The sequence below is a fragment of the Sciurus carolinensis genome, chromosome 7, assembly GCF_902686445.1.
Source record: "Sciurus carolinensis chromosome 7, mSciCar1.2, whole genome shotgun sequence".
Taxonomy (NCBI): Eukaryota; Metazoa; Chordata; class Mammalia; order Rodentia; family Sciuridae; genus Sciurus; species Sciurus carolinensis.
The window spans coordinates 39,832,062-39,854,834 of NC_062219.1; the positions used below are offsets into that span (position 1 = coordinate 39,832,062).

At 36.6% G+C, this 22,773-nt stretch overlaps 1 pseudogene; it reads right to left on the bottom strand.

The window, feature by feature from the left end:
• Window positions 1–16,317: 16,317 nt before the first annotated feature.
• On the bottom strand, window positions 16,318–19,547 carry LOC124989191 (mitochondrial fission regulator 1-like; annotated as a pseudogene).
• Between the last annotated feature and the right edge of the window lie 3,226 nt (window positions 19,548–22,773).

A 22,773-nucleotide genomic window follows, 5' to 3' on the forward strand; every position in this document is an offset into this window, starting at 1 on the left:
GCAAACTAAGATTAGTAGGAAAAGGTGTTTTCAAAATTTTAATAGTATCAATTGAATATTAGTTTGAAAAAAGATTCTAACTCCTTCCTCACATTATATAGCAAAAAGTAAATTCAAAATGCTTCATAAATGTTAAAGAAAAACAAGGAAGCTGTGGAGGAAAACGTAAGACAGTACTTTTATGTTATTGAGTCAGACAAAAGTCACCTATCATGAAAAGAAAGGTTGATAAAATTGCACTTCATCTAAATTAAAAATTTGCTTTTCATCATAAGACAAATTGAAAAGAACAAAAAGACTGGGACAAGATATTTTCCATGACAAAAACTCAATTAAAAACAAAGCAAAGATTTCACAAAAGATATCCAAATTTCCAATATGCTCTTGGAAATGAACCCATGTAAGACTAGTCATCAGGAAAATGCTAAAACACCATAATAAGAACCCACAACATATCTACAAGCATGACTATAATAAATAGGATTTATGGATGATCATAGCTGCTGGGGAGCATGTGGAGCACATTTGCTGACTGAAAGGTCAATGGGTACAAAAGTTGAAAACCATGTCAGTATCTTTTGAAGAGACAGAGAGACAGACAGATGAAAAGGTGAATAGATACCGCCAAATAGTTTTTGAAAGAACCTATTTACATGTGTATACATATATCCAATATATCCATTATTTTGTCTATCATTTATCTATTACCTACCTATCATCTATCATCCATCTATTATCTGTTTTCAATAACTGAGCCATCAACTCCTCAAAATGTATCCACGAATGTCAGCTTGAATCAGGAAATTATCTAAATATCTTCTGTAGAAGAATGGATGAGGACATTGTGGTATATTCATATCATGCTGTCTTAAATAGCAAGAAAAAGAATCCCATACAGCCTCTGGGAACAACCTGAGTAAAATAATGTCCAAACAAAAGAGTGTACACTATGCGATTTCACTTACATGAAGTCTAATAATAGGCAAAATGAGAGTATGCTGATTGAGATCAGAGCAGTTTATTTGAGGGGATGAAGAAGTTATGTGGCAACAAAGTGGTACGTGAGGGAGCCTGTGTGCTGACAGTCTATCTCGATTTAGGTGGCTATTACACAGGCACGATCAATGTAAAAATCTTTTGAGCTATAGACTATAGATTTGTATGGTTCATGTTAGCTATACTTCATTTTAAACTGGTAAAAAGAGATCATTTGCTGAGAATGAGAAAAGAGTAGCAAAGTAGAAGGATTTGAGATACACACAGTATATTTGAGATAGTTACTGTGGAGCATGAAAAAATAAGCTAGCCTAAGCAAAAGGGCATTGGAGCTCAGTGCAATTGATGACCATAGGTTTTTACAGTAGTCCTATCAGTAGCTTTGGTATGAACCTAGAGAAGGTACATAGTTGTATCTCAAATATATTTAATAGAAAAGCAATATGGAGTGAATAAACAGATATTTGCAAAAGAGAAATGAAACTCTGCAACTTGTACTTTCACTAAGATAATGAAGACAGGAAGAAGATGATGATCAATGAGGAAGCACAGTCAAGTAACCAGGGATTGGTGTGAAGCACAGGTGCAGGTGAACACCTGGGAGCAGTCTGTAGGTAGAGATCTGTAGTTAGAAGGACTCTGACCAAAATTACATTTCAGCTCTGCAACTGTTTGCTATTGATATTGTTTCAGGTGAGATCCCCTGGGATGCAGTGTCTGAAGAAGACATTGGAGCATAGGCCATGTACTGGGGAGAGCTCTGGGAACTAATACCCGAGGGATCATGAAGGAAGCAAGATTAGGCACAGCAGGAAGTGGAACTGTGTTGGGATCAAAACTAAAGCTTTGGTTGATGTACAGGCATTTGGGGTTGGATGGTCCTTCCACACTGAGGCAAGGGGGCCAGGCTATTATTTCCTGACCTTGAGTAGTTGTTGGATGTGGACTTGGATGATAGGAGGGTGGTGTGATCGTGGATTGGCTGACTCACTTCAACCAAGAAGATATTCCAGGGAAGGTCTTAGTGGAAAGCTCTTAGCCACCAATACTATCAGGAGCTGGACGAATGAAAGTTTCAGTCCTGAGAAAGGAACCTAGGTGCCACATCATAGTGTCTACTGCAGATATGTTCCAGGATTGTCCATGGACTGTAGGACTAGAAAGAAGTTAAAGGTCAAGCAATATGGGAACCAAGAGGAGTGGGGGTTGGATAGATTATTCACATAGACATCATGAAGGATGTCACCAGGGAGAGGGACAGTCAGGAGGAAGACTGAGAGCTACGTAGCAGGTCCATCCTCAGGCTCCTGCCTTTAAGGTGCTTATGATTCTCCCCTATCACCTTTGCCTCAAGGTGAAATGTGGTTAATCACCCTCCTCTTTTCCCAGGAAGTGTATTTAATGGACCTTGATTCTACCAACTTGAGTTCTAGTCTTTTCTTTTAATTTAATTTTAACTGATACATAAGAACTATACATATTTATGGAGTACCATATAATGTTCAGATACATATATACACTATACAATGTCCAAATCAGGGTAAATTTATCTACATCCTCAAATATTTATAATTTCTCTATGACAAAAACACTCAAATGGGATACATCTTGTTTCTCTGTTTGTACATGAAGTAGAGGAATACCATTTTACAATAAAAATAAATTAAAAAAAAAAAAAAGAAAAAACTCTGCATGCTTTCCCTAAAAAAGGAAGCAGCCAGTTTCTTACCTGGCCTTCCTCACAATTAAAAAAGTGTTTGACATTCAAAAAAAAAACACACACAAAATCCTTTCTTCTAACTTTAAAAAAGTAAATAGTGCATTATTGTAATCTATGCTCAACATATTGCATAAAATACCAGAACCTCTTTCTATCATCTAACTATAACTTAGTGTCTATTAATCAACATTTCCTAATCTCTCCCTTTCCCCTAGCCTGGCCGCTGGTAGCCACCATTCTACTCTCAACATTTATGGGATCAACTTTTTATATTCCACAAGTGAGTGAGATCCTGTTGTGCTTGTTTTTCTGTGTCTGGCTTATTTCACATCCATGTTGTGAAATGGCAGGATTTTATTCTTTTTTGTAGTTGCATAGTTTTCAACTGTGTATATACATTACATTTTCTTTTTCCTCTCATCAGTTGATGGACACTTAGGTTGTTTCCCTTTTTCAGTTACTGTAAAAAGTGCTGCCATGAACATGGGGATACAGATGTCTCTTTCACAAGCTGATTTTATTTCTTTTGGGTCTAAACCCAGAAGTGGGGTTGCTGGATTGTATAGTAGTTCTACTTTTAATTTTTTGAGGAATCTCTAGACTGCCTCGCATAATAGTTATACTAATCTAATTCTTAATAGTATGTAAGGGTTCCCTTTTTCCTACACTCATCAGTACTTACTTTAGTTTCTTTGATACTAGCCATTCTTACTGGGGCAAGGTGATGTATCACTGTGGTGTTGACTTGCTTTCCTCTGATAATTAGTGATACTAAGCAGCTTTCTATAGACCTGGTGGCCATTCTTATGTCTATTTAGGTCTATTGCTCATTTTTAGCTGGCTTATTTATTTTTTATTGTTATTTGGTTTTGGGAATTCTTTATATATTCTGGATATAAACCCCTGTCAGGTGTTTTTGTAAATATTTTCTCCCATTCTGTAGATTGTTTCTTCACTCTGTTGATTATATCCTTCACTATGCAGAAGCCTTGTAGTTGGATGAAGCTTCATTTGTCCATGTTTACTTTTGTTTCCTGTGCTTTTGAGGTGTTACATAGAAAATCCTCGCCTAGTCTATGTCCTGAAGTGGATTTTCATGTTTTCTCCAAGCAGTTTGCAGAGTTTCAGGTAGAGAAAATCCTTTGATCTAAGAGTAACTGTTCTCTAATTTAGTCTTTAACAAACTTTGATTTGTTTTGTATTTGGTGAGAGGTAGGGGTCTTCTTTCACTCTTCTGCATGTGGATATCCTATATTCCCAGCACCATTTATTAAAAAGTCTCCCTTTTCTCCAGTGACTTTCTTACCACTTTTGTTAAAGATGTATTCTCAGCAGATATGTGGGTTTATTTTCAAGCTCTTGTTATGGTTTAGGCATTAGGTGTCTCCTAAAAGCTCATGTGTGAGACAATGCAAGAAAGTTTAGAGGTGAAATGATTGGGTTGAGAAGCTTAGCCTAATCAGTGCCTTGATCCCCTAATAGGGATTAGCTGGGGGGTAACTGTAGGCAGGTAGGGTAGAGGAGGTTGGTCACTGGGATGGTGGCCTTTGGGGTATATATATATTGGTCTCGGTGAGCAGAGTTCAGTTTCTCTGCTTCTCGGTGCCATGTCCTCAGCTGCTTTCCTCCACCACACCCTTCTGCCATGATAGTCTGTCTCACCTCAGGCCCAGAGCAATGGAAGTTGCTACCTATGAACTGAGACCTCTGAAGCTGTGGGCCCCCAAATAAACTGTACCTCCTCTAATTGTTCTCATCAGGTTTTTTGATCACAAGGAAAAAAAAATCTGACTAAATCAACTCTCAGTTTGGGTCCACTGGTCTATATGTCTGTTTTTATGCCAACACTATGCTGTTTAAATTACCGTATCTTTGTAGTGTGTTTTGAAATTGGATAGTGTAATTCTTTCTGCTTTGTTGTTTTTGCTCTAATGACTTTTTGCTTGTTGATTTTTTGCTGTGGAATCATAGGAACTTCAGGATTTTTTTTTTTTTTTCTAACTCTTTGAGGAATGTCATTGCTTGCTGTTAATTCAGATTAATTAATCAATTAACACAGTTGTTATTTCAGAAACTGGTGAGGGGTGATGGGGGATTAGAAAAGACAAACAGACACACAGAGAGAGAAAGCTGAGACCAGGTAGGACATTACACCCAGATGGTGATGCAATGACCCAGAGCTAGCTTGGACATTTATTATATAGGTTTTATTACCAGAAGTTTTTTTGTGGGAAAGTGACTGCAAAGCACACGAAGGTCACAGTAGTGAGATGTTCTGGTTATTTTGCTCTTCTCAGAATCCTCCAACCCTGGGAGCCAGTGTCTGAGTATCAAGGTTAAAACTGATAACTGAGCTTTTGCACAGAATGACCATGGGCTAGCGTCACCACAGCAACTGGGAAATTTAACCTGTACTTTTGCACAGGAAGATCCCAGTGCAAGCACACCACAACCATGAAGCCATCAGACACCTTGACCCGCATTGCTGCTCCCCACAATTGCTATTTTGATAGGGATTATATTGAATCTGTAGATCATTTTGGGTTGCATAGCTATAAATTTATGCTAATCTGTGAGGCTCATTTAAATTCCTCCTCATCACTGATCACCTAGCTAATTGTTGGCCTTTGGGTCATGATTTTCCTGAACACACAGAGCCCTTAGGTCATCATCAAAAACTTAAACTCCATGTGAGTGAACCATTCAAAAAACCTGGCAGCTTAGATTTTGGATGTCTTACTTCTCCACCCCACTGTGCTCCCGTAGCCAAAGGAATGCAAGAATGAAACAAGCATTCGATTTAAATAATTTCTGGAAAATACTATAAGCCATCTGAAATTGAAGTATGTGCTTTCAGTGGTACCAACTTGCAAGATCCTAGATATTTTTGTTATTTTTAAACCTGAAGCATGATTTAATATAAAGAAGTAGAAAACTGGGCTTGGTGGTACATGCCTATAATCCCAGTAGCTTGGAAGGCTGAGGCAGGAGGATCTCAAGTTTGATGCCAGATGTGACAATTTCACAAGACCCTATCTCAAAAAAGTAAATAAAGAAATAAAGAGGGCTGAGACATGGTTCAGTAGTAGAACACCATTAGGTTGAATTCACAGTAACACACACACACACACACACACACACACACACACACAAAGGTAGAGGAAAGGTTTTGCTGCATGAGATTAACTGGAAGCTAGGGATGCTAAATAATTCAAGATGTGGGAATATTCTGGGAGCCCATGATATTTGAGAAATTAGGAGTGCATAGGAAGAAATTGGTAGGTTGGGGGGAAATGGAAGGATCAGGATTTCTCTCTGAAATCAAAGACTGGGAGGCAGTCTTGGATCATGAGAGGGCACTAATGACAAGAGTATGGTCAGAGTGGGCCACTGAAATTTCATATTTCTAGATGGAAGGGATGCTAGTTGTGACACCCTCCAGGAGTCTCCTGAGAATAGCTGGAGGGAAAATGGGAATGACAGCCCTGCTCTCTGGGTGGGGAGACTCAGCCAGGGTTTTGATGAGTTGAAAAGGGCTCTGATTGCCGCCAGGACTTCCTTGAGACGGCTGGAAAAGGAAGTGTGACATTCAGCATGAGGAGTCTCTCCCCTAAGGAAACAAGTCAACTAGTCTCCAAACCTAACTTCTTAATATTTCAAGAAGTGAATTTTTCCAAAAGACTGTTAAATTGATTGCTTTTTAAAACAACACTTGAAAATAACTTCAATTTGGCATTTAATTATATACCTTCCTGAACTGTTTTAAAACTGTTTCTTGTAATTTAATTTTTATCATCCTTCAGATGGTCTACTCCTGGATGGTAGAAAGTTTTACTTTTATCCTCAAATAAATTTAAAAATTTCTCTGGTGCTTTTTTTAAAAGGTAAACCTCAAGAATAATGTGCAATAGGAGAACAAGAAATCTGGTACTTTTTGGTGATTTTAATTTTATTATACTACAATTCTTGCATACATTACATATATATATATATATATGTATATATATAGTGTGTGTGTGTGTGTGTGTGTATGGTTGTTAGAGTTGACTTTAATCTCCCCAGTGCAATTGGCCTGAGACCTCTGGGTCAATGTCACAATGTCATGAACTTTAGAGAAGTGAACTGGTTAATCTAAAAACCTTCTCACTGCTCTATCAATCCATGTATTACATTTTCTTCAGATTTACCTTTTCCAAGAGAGTAGTACTGATGACATTCACTTAATGCTGATTGCTTCTTTGCCCCCAGTTGCCTCTGTACTTGTCTAAATGCTTTCAATAAAACCATACCCTTTAATTTCTATTTACAAATGATTGCTGATGCTTTTTCTTCTTTGGATTATAGATTGTGGGGAATGTAGCTTAATTCTCCTTTTATGCTTTTGTATGAGCACCATACTTATATTGAAACTTTAAACAATATTAAAGAAACTTATCCACCCTTTCTTTTGTAAATATGAAAACTGATGCTGATTTGAGAAATGATTCAAAGACTTACCTATGGTCACACAGCTTGTTAATAAATTTATCTCATGTGTCCAGTATATATTCTAGGACATCCCCACAGTCATCCTGTACTCTGAACCTTGTCATAGCTACTCTTCAGCAAAGGATGGAAGGGTGAGAATAAATGGCATCAAGTACCTGGATGGAAGAGGAAGGAGATCAATTTGGGGAAGCAGTACTAGAAAAGAACCGGAAGGAACAGGAAATGAAGGCTGGGCTGTAGTGAAATGACCCAGGCTATACAGTCTGAGAGCCAGCTCTGCAGAGAATGACAGAGCCTGTGAGTCTGACTGGGCACCAGAGATCAGGAGCCACTGGGTTCCAACGGTACCAATGGGGCATGATCTTGCTAGTGCAGAGCAGAGGAACTGAGTGTCTCTGAAGTCAGTGAAGGAAGGAATCATGATGGATAGATGGATTGCCTACATGGATACAGAAGTCTTCAAGAATCAGGGTAGAGATGGGCTTAAGAGAAATGCTGACATGATCACCAAGAGAAGAAGGAGAGGGTCTAGGATAGAGAAGGTCATGGCAACAAGGAAAGGTGGAGGCTGATAAGGTCTAATCGATGTGCACTTCAGACCATTTGGGCTTTTGAAATAAGAAGGGTGAAGGAAGGAATGGAAGTGTAATTGGTGAGAAAGAAGTCACCAGTCAGAATGCCCCCAAAATGTGAGGTATGGGTGACAGGCAGCCTTTGTGTGTGAAGACTTCAGGAGAACATCTCAGTAACAACCATGAGAGGTGACATGTCTGTAATAATTCAGAAGAGTGTAAAACTGCACTTAGCTCTGAAAAGCACACTTTATTGGCAACTCAGTCTTAATCATAGATCCACCAACTCCCACTAAGATCTAATGGCAGTGGCACAAAATTGAAGTTACTGCATTTACTACATGGACCAAGCATTCCATTTAGTCTCTCAGAGTTTCATCTTTCAAGTGTATCTAACATGAAAACTAATGGATTTTTCTCATTACTTCAAATAGGGAGCATTTCTTTTCATTTAACAATTTGATCCTTTGGTGTGTGTAAATAAACATGCACTTGGGGATAAACCTCTGGCTTGGTACAAATAAAACTAGAATAGGGGTTTCTGATTCTTCAACTATTTCAAAAGTGAGACAATACAATACAGGAGATGGAAAACTTTTGCATAATGAAAGTCTCTCTCTCTCTCTCTCTCTCTCTCTCTCTCTCTCTCTCTCTCTCTCTTTGTAGTTGGCTTAGAGATAAGGCAGGATGGAAGAATGAGGACAAATGGATTTTACATTTTCTGCAGTTGACTACTTTGTTCTTCCTACCACTTAACAATACCAGATTATGAATTTTGTAAGTTTCTCATAATGTAAGTGCCTGTCATCAGATGTATTTTGTTTTTCATCCCTAAGAACATTCACTCTTATTTGCTTAGTGAAATCTCAGTAACATGCACAAGAAATAAATCATTGAAATTTAGACTGTTTGTTTTTAGCTATAAATGGTTTCAATTGGCAATGATTTCTACAGCACTTAGTGCACACTTACCATATATTATAATTTTTTTTTACATTTAGTGAGACAGAAATCTCAATCTTAAAATTCCTTCATATTTCATCAGAGTTTATAGTACTTGTAGGTCTTTAATGCTTAAGAGTTGATTTATATAGCTATGAAAGATAGGATATGTTCAAATTCATTGATAATCTCAATTGGAAAATTTGAGATCCACTGCACACGAATGGGATAATGGACATTTATAACCGAAATGTCTGGTGGATAATGTGATAATATTACAGCAGAAAAACTAGTTTTGAGAAGTGGGCATTTATTTAAGCAATGAGACACTTACAAAAGAATGATGATGTATTTCAAAGCTTGTCTTCTAACTTTACATTTTCAAAGTTAGAGAAAAATATATACCACAAATCCATTTGGGAATTAAAGTTGGTGTTTATGTACAAATTCTACTGTAATTGAGCATATGAACTCTACATAGACCCTCAGCTATCAATTTCTTCTTATTGACGGAGACAGGGACTCCTGCCACTTTTCTTGAAAAGGAATACCTTTTCTCTTCTGTGTGCTCCATCCTAGAATAGAACTTTTGCAATTCTCTTTTTTTTGTTCAGATGTAAATGTTTCCCTTTCTGATATATTATGTCAAACCTTAGAGTTACTGTGAAACATCAAGAAACAAATGAAAACCTATATGGCGGAGATTTTTTTAAAAAAGAATGTTTATTACCATTTTGGGGGAGGCAATATCCATTCAAGTCTTCACTGAATGTTATGGTTTGGATGTGAGGTATCCCCCAAAAGCTCACGTGTGAGACAATGCAAGAAGGTTCAGAGGAGAAATGATTGGGTTGTGAGAGTCTTAACCCAATCAGTGAATTAATACCCTGATAGGGATTAACTGAGCGATAACTAAAGTGGTAGGGTGTGGCTGGAGGAGGTGGGGATTGGCGGTGTGGCTTTGGGGTATATATTTGTATCTGGCAAGTGGAGACTTTCTCTCCTCTTCCACATCACCATGTGACTATTTCCCTCTGCCACACTTTGATGTTCTGCTTCACCTTGAACCCCCAGGAATAGAGCCTGTTGATGGATTGAGACCCCTGAAACTGTGAGCCCTTAAATAAACTTTTCCTCCCCTAAAATTGTTCTGGTCAGATCTTTCAGTCACGGCAGCGAAAAAGCTGACCAAAACAGTGAGTATAAAATAAATGTTAATAAGCTCAAATTGCTGAAAAGTGCATTTCAAGCAGACATGAATGAGGGTGTGAAGTCCCTGAATGGGTGACAAAGGGTGACTTCAAAATAGAATTTTCTCATTAATAAATTTTGGTCATCTTACTTATGACTTGAATTATTGTAGACAAATATATAATTCTCATATTTTGGAAATAACTAGCAAAATCAGAAATTCTCATTAAAAATGAGAGCTGGTGGTAATCAAAAGATACAGAATAGATTTCACTGAAGACTGTGAATGCTGCCATGAAACTATCTTTAGTGTATTTTGTGAAGTGAAGAAAGGCCAGGTGTAGAACCATGGTCTAGTATGGGTATGAAATAAGTATCTGTAAATTTGTGGACATTCTGAAGAAAGATACCCAAGGGATATGTAACTATAATTTCCCTCAAGAGGAGAAACAAAGTGTTAAAGGACAGGGGTAAAAGAACTTTTTGACTTTGAACTGAGTATATATATTATTTAATGTGAATATTCATAAAAGTGACAAATTTTAAAAAGTTCTATGTTACTGAGCATTTTCCATGTTTTTTTTGCCATTTATATACCTTCTTTTGAGAAGTGTTCCAATTTCAATAATGATAAGAGAAATGCAAATGGAAACCACAGTGAGATACCTTCTCACCCCAGTCAGAATGACCATCATCAAAAACAAGACAAAACAAGCACAAATGTTGGTGAGGATGTAAAGAAAAGAGAATTTTTATATACTGCGGGTGGAATGTATAGCCCTTGTAGAAATAGAATGGTGATTCATCAAAAAATTAAAAATACAGCTACCATGTGACTCAGCAATTCCATTACTGAGTATATATCCAAAGGAGTTGAAATCTTTGTGCCAAAAAGATATTTGCACTTTCATGTTTATCACAGTACTATACATAATAGCCAAAATATGGAATCAACCCAGATTTCCTTCCACAGATGAAGGAAAAAGAAAATGTGGTATATTTACACAATGGAATATTACTCAGTCGTAAAAAATGAAATTCTCTTATTTTCAGCAACATGCATTTAACTGGAGAACATTATGTTGAGTGAAACAAGACAGACATTGAAAAACTAAAACCATGTTCTCACTTATTTAAGGAAACCAATAAGTCAACCTTGAAGAAGTACAGAACAGAATAGATGGGGAAAAGGATGGGGGACAGAACAAAATTAAGGACTTACAGGGACTGGACACTGTGCTGGCGGGAAGGTGAGGTTAAGAGTAGGAGGACCCAGGTGCCAGAGTTCACACCTATAATCCCAGCAGCTCAGGAGGCTGAGTCAAGAGGACTACAAATTCAAAGCCAGCCTCAGCAACTTAGCGAGAACTTAAGCAACTTAACAAGAAACTGTCTCAAATTAAAAACTAATAAAAAGGGCTGGGGATGTGGCTCAGTGGTTAAGCACCTCTGGAGTAGAGGAAGGTGAACAGACATGTTTCATGCATGATATATGCATGCATGGAAATACCACAGCATATCCCATGAATTTGTACAATTAATGTGTTAATATCTATAATAAAAATGTTCCAAAAAAGTTCCATTACTAAAAAAAAAAAAAAAAAAAAACCCAAAAAACAAACCCTTGACTCCATCTACGGTTTATCAATAGAAGAATAATCAGATAAATTATGGGGTTCCATGCAATGGAATATACTCCCCATCTATTTTTTAACAGTGAGGGAGAGAAGTATAAATAAATTAGCAAGTGAACTAAAGCAAAGAATGGCATTTGCCAAATTTCACTTCTGTCTTTTTTTTTTTTTTTTTTTTTGAGTCCTGGGGATTGAATTCTGGGGCACTTGACCCCTGAGCGCATCCTCAGCCCTATTTTGTATTTTGTTTAGAGACAGTCTCACTGAGTTGCTTAGTGCTTCACTTTTGCTGAGGCTGGCTTTGAACTGTGATCCTCCTGCCTCAGCCTCCCCAGCTGCTGGGATTACAGGCATGTGCCACCTTGCCTGGTCATTGCTGTCATTTTAAAGTACGACACAAAGAAGTAAGCACATAGAAGATGTATACGGAAGAAAACCTAAATGCACGTGGGAAGACCTTTTTGTCATTCTGTAAATTTCTGTAGTACTTACATTTTAAATAGGTGTTTGTGTTATTGTTACTTAGTGAACTCTTTAAAAGTCAATTATGTTACCATTCTGTGACAAATATTCAGTTTTATATTCCATATTTTTCTAAACGGATGTGAATCCCAATGGATGGATTCTGAGATATTACAGCACACTCTCATAAACATTTTAGAAGTAGATAGAAGCTGATCAGTTTAGAGACTTTCTTCTTTTAGTCACATTCAGTCTTTAGAGGTGAATTATTAGAAATGGGCTGGATATGACAAATCAGCCGCACCAATACGACACAGTGGAAATAATCACAGCCTGGGAGTGTCACAGTGGCACTTCCAATTATCTTCAGCCTAGAACCAGCACCGTCCTATGTCAAAAGAAAGAGGTGACTAGTTCGTTGTTAAGAATCTGTCCCATCTTAGAATTCCAGAACTCTAACTCCTATTGCTAGAAAGCAGAGGACTGGATGCTGGCTTAAGTAGTTTGGGAATCCTTTTGAGATTTAAAAATCCTACATGATATTTTGTACCAGCAACTGAGAATGCAGACCCTCTGCAAAAGCCTTTCCCACCAGGATATTGGATAATATCTAGGTAGAGATTTAGGTGATGGTGGTAAGCAGAAAAATGACCTTCCCAAAGATATACATGGCTTAATCTCTGAGACCTAGGAATATTATCTTACCCAGCAAAAGGAACTTTCACAGTCTGTTTGCACTTGTGATTCATTTAAAGATCTCTGCATGGAAAGATTATCCTATGTAATCAGAAGGGTCTTTATAAGAGGCAGGCGGTGGGGTCAGAATCTGAGATGTGACGATGAAGGTTAAAGTCGGAGAGTCCTGGAGAGATGTGACGATGCTTCCTCTGGCTTGGAAGACAGAAGAAGAGGCCACACAGCAAGGAGTGCGGGCAGCCTCTAGAAGCTGGGAGTGGCAAAGCGATGATGAATTATCTCCTTGAGCCTTCGGAAGGAACACGGTCCTGTTGACGCTTTGATATAAGCCCAGAGAAACCAGTTTTGAACTTCTAATTGTCAGAATGATGAAACAATGAATTTGTATGAATTTAAAGCACTAAGTTGTGGTCATTTATTTGTTAGAGCATTATTAGAACACCAATACACTGATTCATGTCTAGAATTAAAATTTGAGGGTCATAGCAACTATTGTACATTTTTCAATTTCCTTATAAATTCATCAAAGCAAGACTGAAGAAAATTTGTCACTACACTGTTACAATCCATAATCCATGGCAAAAGCACTTGACTTTTCTGGAAAAAAAAAAGAATAAACCAGCAGGTGAAGTGTGTGTGTGTGTGTGTGTGTGTGTGTGTGTGTATTTTAGGAAATGAGATTTTTTTTTTTCTTTTTGTTCAGATGATGTCTGACTTTTAATTAGTGTTTGATGAGAATAGGGTTGAGAGAAGACCATTGCATTTGGCAGAAATGTTGGAATTGATTCTGATTCTTTTTTCTAGACTTCATTAACAGACGCATAAGAAGATGTGACTTTGGGGTGATCCGCAATTCTGCCTTTTAGAACAAATGACACTAGGCTGGGGTTATAGTTCAATGCTGGGGTGCTTGCCTAGCATGTATGAGGCACTGGATTGGATCCTTAGCCCCACATAAAAATAAACAAATAAAATAAATGTATTGCGTTCATCTGCAACTTAAAAAATAATAAACAACATTGACATCAAATACTTTACAAGAACTCGCTTGCTCCCATCCATTTATCTTTCTGTCATAGATCAACACTTCTCTGCTAGTTTCAATTTTAAATGTCAAGCACAAAGTGGAACTGATGGAGAAAATTGTTTACAAACATGGTATACTATGAGTGCCATGTTTTTGCCAGAATTGACTGTGCTTTTATTTCTCCCTGCACAGACAGGGAAATTGTGTTGGTGAGGGAGTTTTGTGGTCATAGGGGACCAGAGTGAAGCCAGGGGAAGGGTCATTCTAGTCTTTCTGAATTACTCTCTGCCCAATGACATTCGTTATAAAGAAATCTCATTTCTTGTCTGAATTGAATGTTTCCGTGGGAGGAGAATGGGCAGAATTAAGTCCTTGAATAGGGTGAATTATCCATTCTGAGTGAGTGAGGTGGACTATAATCAAAGAGATAGGGTCTGTCACCCTAAAGAAAAATGTAGCTACCTACCTGCGTATGATGAATGACTCTCTGGACATTTTATCAGAGATTGGAACTGTGGGGTTGGGGACAGTATAACTAGGTTTGGAATTTGGGTCTACTATTTAGATGTGGTGACCATGTGGAATGTTGTGGAGAACTTATTCTATTCTTAAGAGTATTATCTTATGTTGCAGAATGTTAAACAAGAAAAGAAAATGTAAGGAGGGTCTTTGTCCATTAGCATTTCTAAAGTATACCTATAGAGAATATATGAAGAAAGAAGGTGTAATCTTCAGTTCCAAATATATTAATTTAGTCATTTGACATGTAATGTCTCAATTCAAGTCCTTATAATTAGTTGTACTTTTTTCTTCATGTCTTTTAACAACAAATCCATCTTATTTCAAATGCATTGGCGTATACTATCATTCATTTTAAACAATTATTATCATATAATTTTATTGAATTTTATTAAGAAAAAACCCTTGTTAGTTTTAAATTCATTCTTGAATTTACATGGCCAGAATTACTTTGTTAAATTGTAAACATGAAATGTTAATACCTATGTAGTAATAATGAAATTTTGGATCCAAATAAAATCTTTAATAGAAGTGTAATAAAAACTTGACTGATATTGCATGTGACCAGAATTGAAAGTTTTGAAATTATCATCCAACCTTAGCATACTAGGTATCCCATCCTTTTGTTTTTCAGAGTGGGGGTGGATTAAACCAAGGGCACTTTGCCACTAAACAACACCCCAGTCATTATATATATTGAGGTAGAGTCTCACTAAATTGCCTAGACTGATCTTGAACTTGCAATCCTCCTGCCTCAGCCTCTGGAGTAGGTAGGATTACAGGCCTGTGTCACCACACCCAGGTTCAATCTACTCTTTTGGGAATCATCATTCTTAGGAAAGCATCCTAGGACTATTTTTACTAACAAGTGAAATATGTTGGTAACAAATTGGGGGTAAGTATGAAGTGGCAGTAGGTGTGGATGGAAAGATTTACTCTCTGTTTCTCTAGCAAACAGGGCTGGCTTCATGGACACGTGATGCACATGGTCCCCATTCTCAGAGGATCCGACGCTTGGTTTAGGTCTCTATGGTCCTTTTCATGAAATATTACTTTTGTGCATGCAGTGGGCAGAGAGGATACTCATGCAAGTGTTTGTGATCCCAATGACACTGCTCAGGGCCCTGGGTACATACAGTGTGCAGACAAATTGATCTTGCTGCCCAGCATACATACATGGGCCTCAGGGCAGTCTAGGGAGCCAGTGAGCTGAATGAGTGACTGGGGGAGGGACCAGACTGGCAGTGTTGACAGAAGCAACAACAACACAAGTGACAGCTGTACCCCAGGGAAGGCAAGGGACCCAAACTGTTTGAAAACCTGAGGAGACTCTCAGTTTCTCATGAGAATAAGTCCCTGCAGCTTCTGCTCATTTATTCTCTGGTGCTCAGGCAGTAGACTCTGTCAGTAAGTTATCACAAAGTAAAAGCATACTCATGCATGTGGCAATAAAGCATATCAGTCACTAGAATTAGTGAAAAAGTTCAGAATCTCTAGTTTTGAAGATGACTGCAACACTGCAATGCGAATATCCACAGTCTTACAAATAGAAATTAAACCTACATAATGTAGCAGGAGACAGAAAATAATTCCATCATCATATGAAGCTTCAGATATACAAATTATTATGAGGAAGAAAACTTATTAATATTATGAAATTATTTTTCTTTTTTGTCTTTCATTAATAATTTTTAAACTTTTATATCCAAATATATGTATACAAAACATTTGTGCAGATAAATTAGTGTTGAGAATTTAAGAATGCGTAGTAAAATGCACAAATGTCCTTTCAATGTGTTGAAATCTTACAAATGTTTTCAATATTGGAAGCCTCACCATCTTGGCTATATGTGAAAAACGTGTCAGAATTCATGTTAAAGGAAGTTCTGGAACTGACCATCTCAAGCAAAACAAAGTTATGGTGCTTCTATCATTACTCAGTCCTCTAGGTTAAAAAGGAGACTACTGAATACTAAAGTCAGGTATTTACTAAATAGTGTTGATTTCTACTAGCAAAATTCAGCCCTCACAAACTAGCTGAATCAGGAGTCTTTCTCAGTTCATTGTCCATTAGGAGTTTGAAACATTTTCAGGTAGAGCCTTCATCTTTCCTATAGACTTCAACATACATGGCCCAAACAATACTGTCTCTGAGGTGGCCTCTGATTCAGATTTTGGAGCTCTCTTTTCGATTTTACCTTGGCTAGTTATTGCTTCAATATCAATAAGCACATTTCTTTTTCAGAGTTTCTGCTATGAGGGCAGCAGGGTAGGTAGCATCCACTGACTTGGGCTTTACATCTTGCTCTGACCTCTTGACTAACTGAAGTTTTACAGTGTTCATGTCTTTCAGGATCTCTAGCATATTTAGCATGTCAGGTTTCTTTGGATTGTTCTTAACCAGTCTTTCCAGCATTGGCTGTTTGCTTTCTTCGCTCCCCAAGTAGATCAATAGCGGATTTACTTTGGTGGAACCTTAGTGGAGAGGTGGATGGGGAGGTGGTGATGGTGGTGAGGGAGGAATAGATGTGGTAGAATCCAAGTCACCTACTGCAGTGAGATTCTGTTGCTCTTGGAGGGTCACCATTTTGGCAATCTGAGGTCTGAGTGTAGAAATTTCATTTTCAAGTGCATGGAACTTCTGCAGAGCGTCCTCGTTGCCCCGTGCTGCTTTCTTCAGTGGAGGCTCTTTTTGAGACAAGTTTGCTAAGGAAATATGTCTGCTTGGGGTGTCTCAAAGAAAAGAAATTCATCTTGAAGGGGCGGCTTTGACCTTACCTCTGTCTTAGTCTTGTTGAGCACTCTCCTTCTTCTGTAGCTATCCATCCAACATCAGCAAAAGAGACCATTGCGTCCTTTCCTGGATTATTGGGACTCTATTCTGTTGCATGGCTGCTAAGTTCAAATTGAACTCTTGGATATTGAATCAGAGTTAAATTAGTAACAATTTTCCTTATGATATTTTGAAATGAACCCATATGGTTTTTCAGACCTAAGTACTGATCTCATGCTTACTCCACCTTGTTTATTGGGTACTTAATCTAGCCAAGCATTTAGATGGTAAAGTTGTCCCAAATTTGCATTTCAAATACTTTAGGCATACAAAGCAGCACATGGTCCATTAAAGCACACTGACTCCCACTCCTCAGCAGTCACTTTCAGTGACTCAACAAATTATGAGAAATGTCAGAAAAAACACTAATATCCCACTGATTTTTATTTGAAATTGAATTTAAACTTAAAATCAGAGTTTTAATTAAGTTTCATTAAAATACAGATAATTAAAAATTTCAAAATAATTTAAATATTGAAAATTAAAATTTTAACTTTAATTTTAAATGATTTAATACAAAGCAGTGATAATAAAATGATTAAATTTTTATCTGAATTTTAATGACTGATATTTATGAAGAATTAAATCCTTTTAGGAGAAGTCTTCCATGAATCATCAGGGATAGATGACTAAAATTTATATTCAAAATTATTGGAATTATTTTCAAAATAATTTATCAGATATTTGTCCCAATATTGTCACAGTCTATAAAACATTTTAACAGCTCCAGTAACAGTAGTATGCACAGAAAGATACTTCTCAAAATTAAAAATAATAAAAAATCAATTGTGTTGCATTTGTCAGGAGTAGTTTAAATCAACTTCAGTTACACTGATTGAAAATTAACTGTCTAAAAGTGTACATTTTGATGACTTATTAATAAGATAAGTCAGAAAAATCTTTCAGAAAAATACATCAGAAAAATCTTATGATCAATCAAGATATTCCATTAACAAAATATTATAATTATTTTATTATATAAAATTATGATACTCAAACATGCTTTTGTATAATTTATAATTCTATGTTGTTATTCATGCATTAGCATTAGCATGATTATGCTTTATAAATAATAAAATACTGTTTAAGAAAAATGTGTTATATTTTTACTACCTTTAGCATTACTTCTTTCTTACTCCTTGAATGAGGGGACCTCACATTCTTATTTTTTACTGAGTCATGTGAACTATGTAACCATCCTTGATAGCAAGATTTAGCAATGAATTTCCTCTCTAGTTATTTTCTTCTTGAATACTATTATTTAAAGTTAATTGGTTTTTTAATTAACAAGAATTGTGTATATCTATGGTACACAGCAATATAGTTTGCTCTATGCAATGGCTAATACTACATAATTAATATATCCATCACCACACATACTTATTATATTTACGTGGTGAGAACATTTAGACTTTATTTTCTTAGCAACTTCCAAGAATAGAACACATTGTTATTAAAATCATTGGTATCATAGTTCTTACAGCTGACTGCTGTCACTATGTTGTATCATAGATCTCCTGAACATAATCCATTCTAACTGGGATTTTGAATCCGTTAACCAACATCTCTTCAATTCTCCCTACCTCCCAGCCCCTGGTAACCACCATTCCACTTTCTGCTTTTGTAAATTCTACTTTTTAAAGTTCTACATGTAAGTGAGATTATGCAATTTATCTTTTCTTTGCCTGCTTATTTCACTTAACATAATGTCCTCCAGGTTTGTCCATGTCATCACAAATGACAGAATTTCCTTTTCTTTTAAAGCTGAATATTATTCATATATATATATATATATATATATATATATCACATTTTCTTCATCCTTCCATCTGTTTGATGGACACTTGGCTTCCACATCTAGTCTATAATGTAAATATAAGTACAGTTATCTCTTCAACACATCGATTTCTTTTCCTTTGGATATGTATCCAGAAATGGGATTGCTGGATTACACAGTACTTCTATTTTTTTTTTTTTTTTTTTTTTTTTTGTGGTGCTGGGGATTGAACTCCGGGCCTTATGCTTGCAAGGCAAGCACTCTACCAACTGAGCTATCTCCCCAGCCCTCTATTTTTAATTATAAAAGTATTCCCATAATGACTGTACTCATCTACATTCCCACCAACAACATACAAAGTTTTCTTTTGTCTTTTTGATAATAGCCATTCTAACAGATGTGTGGTAGAATCCTTCATCTCTGTGAACATTCTAACGGGTGTGTGGTAGAATCCTTCATCTCCGTGAACTAAACTGACAGATGATTTGGCCCATTGCAATTAGAAACCTTTCATGTTTAAGAATATTTGTTTGTTGATATCTAACACAACACAATCAATGAATATGTTCTGTTTTACCACCAACTATTAGCATAGGTCCCAGCTTCTGAGCTGTCTCTCTGTACCTGTCTGTTTTTGGGGTTATTCATAGTGAGGTCAGTTTCACAGAGTGGAGCACGAGGTGATGACATTTTTATGAATGAAAGATTTCTTGTAGCCTTTACTCAATTTGATACTTCCCCATCAATTTACCACTTGTAAGTCAGTGTCCGTTTGTTTGACTTCATCCTGAGATTGTCTTGGTCAGCTTGAGAAAACAATAACATGAGGCTCAGGTGTTTTGGTGGCCTCTAGTTTGAAGCTTGGAAGATTTATGTCTGGACAGCTGTGTGCAAAACCTTCTGCACATGGAGATCAGCATATCCCCCAAAGATATAATGAGTAAAGCTAGAAGAGTAATGAAGAAAAATGACAGGTGCTTGAAAGGGAATAACTAGGGTATGCCTCTGGTAAATAACTCCCTGAAGGACTCTTAGAAAAGACTTACTGATTAATTGAATCAATCCATCATTCTTGGGGTGACAGCATCAATTTGCCATCTTTTTTGGTAGTTGTTTTATTCCTTTGCTGTTAGAACTTAAATTCATATGAGGGTAGAAGGCATAGTTAAAAATATAACTGTTTTATTATCAAGGTGCCACACTATTAAGGCACTCTCATAGAAAAGCTTGACATTAATTTTAGTAACAATTTAGCCTGTGCAAAAGCATCAACCTGTGGCTTGAAAAGGGATTTTTCCTCTCTGAATTTATCTTACCAATATCACATTTCATTATCCATCAAAAAACTTAAGCTCATTGCTTCTAAATTCCATAATGTTTAAATATTTTTAAAATGATCTTTTTTATCATTCTAGAGAATATAAAATATACCTGCTTTTATCCATTTTAAGACAGACTCACCTTCATTTTCTGTGTTGTCAGTGGCAACCGTAACTCATAATACTTACACAGATTTCATTTGCAAATGTAATCCTTGAAGGTATTAATCTAGTTTAAATTTTTGCTGAATGAAAAGGCATAGAATTCACAAATGTATCTGAGATTTTTCTCTCATCTTTATAAAAAAGCGATTGTTTCAATATACTAATTTGTTGTAAATTATATATAACATCCATCACTGATTTTGTTCTTTCTTTCTTTTTTTGGATGTGGGTGAAAGGCAGATGTCATAAAATGAAATGAGAATTAGACAGAGATCCTAAGCAAAGATTCACATGTGATGGAAATAATTTGAGACTTTATATTTTAAAATGTAAGAATCTTAATAAGCAAGGCTTCCTGAATATAAGTCTTGAGTGTTGAAATTTTAGTAAAGACAGATAAAATGTATGAAGGAAGAATTTTCTTGATAAGTAGAGAAAGCATTCAAGATGAGACTGTTTAAATAATTCTAACATTAGTTATTCGTAAGTATACTATAAAAGAAATAACAGAAAATTTTCTGTCCCTGTAACTGAACATAACTCAATAAGATCATATCATATTCACATATTTACATATGGGTAGGGATTGTTGGTTTTTAAAAGAATATATAATAAAATATGTTTTAATTTTTAAACTGTACTGAACATAATGCATATAATTCAAAAGTATTTTATGATTTAATAATGTCTTAAGGTCTTCCTTATTATGGTTCATTTCAATTTACAAAGTCTAAGGTCAGTTGGTAGTGTCTAGGATTTCATTTGTTCTATTCTGACCAGAGTGCACACAAGAATTTGCTGTGGAATGTGAGTTAATTTGCATTTTCAGAATACATGCTCATCTTGTGTAATTTCTTAACCTCCCTGGGCCTTAGTTTACTGTCTGTACAATGAATGGATTTTGGATCTCAAAGGTTTTGTTCTCACCGTGACCTTTTCAAAAAATGGGTTTATGTTTCTGAAAGAAAAGGGTTCGTTCATTCTATCACAGTGAAATGTTGGGCATTGGCTTCACTGTATCAGAGGATTTATTTTTTGGTCTTTTTTTTTTTTTCGTACTTACCAAATGCAGACCTTAGTTCTGCCTGCCATGTGTATCAAGCTCATGACCTATTTAACTGAGACCTGCAGAAGAAGGAATCTTTTCTTTAGGGTAAATACATATGTATATTTATGGTTGACCTATTGATTTTGTCCCTTTTTATGCAGCTGCGATGTCGTGTGCCTTTGACTGCACGGTAGTCATCCACGTCACTTCAATGAACACCGTCACAGCAGACTTTTCACACAGGGAACAAAAGTAAAATAAGTCTTGATCATTTACAAGGCTCTCCCCATGCACCTGACCATCAAGGACTGCGAGTTGGTCTTCGACTCCTTGACATGCTGCCTCAAAGCTGTCTTTGTTTTCAGCCCACTTGGGTATTTTGACTTCTGGGGGTTGCAGTGTGTCTGCATGCAGCGGGGGAAGGACACAGCCTCAGTGGCAGCCTAAGACTGAAGCAGGTCACCCAGGGGCTCTCTCTCCTTTTAGTGTCTACAGGGAAGCTTGGTTGAAATTAAGGGCTCCATTAGTATCCAGGGCTTAATCTTTTCTATTTATCTCTCCTACCCTCAAATATGGTTTTACAATTGTCTTCTGTAGAGACAGAATATCAATTTTCTAATAACAACACAATTGATTATGTCATCAAAGGGACAATACGTATTTGAAATTATTTCATTGAAAAAAAAATTCAATAAAAAAACAAAAAACCCTACCTATAATTTAACCCAAGGTTTTTAAAATACAGTGTTCTAACACCTCCATCAATTATTAGTTTGATGCTAACTCTACATCTGAAAGAAAGTTCTCCAAAAGATGGCAGGTCCTTTGCAGGCCATCTCCTGAAGTCAAGGCCTCAATGTCAGGAGGTAATGCAAGTACGTGTCACCTGTGACAGAGCTGGATGGTGCCACAACCGGGCAGTTTCTTTGCATTGCAGACACATCCAGCACTGCAGAGAGAGCAGCAGTGCCTTCATGTAAATTTGATAGGGTTTCCCTGTCAATGACATAATCAAATACACTGTGAGAAGCAGCAGGGGCTTTCAGGGATGGCTCAGAAACTTAATTGTTTTTCCATTTATTTTTAAAATGCAAATTACACTAGTAAGTCAAAAAAATCACTCTGTTAAAAATACATTCAGAATTAACAAATGCAAAAAAAAAAAAAAAAAAAAGACACATCAGGATTGTAACTCTTGCCTTCAGAATATTAGGTTTATAACAAAAGCTCAGCCTAGAAAAATAGCATTCTTCACCGGATTTTGAGGAGGATACAGCTGTACAACTTAGATGTTTTCCCAGATAGAATCACACCACTGTGCTTACTGCTCCTTAAAAAGGCCTGTCAACTGATTACTTTTTAGTAGTCAACAACTGTTTTTGAA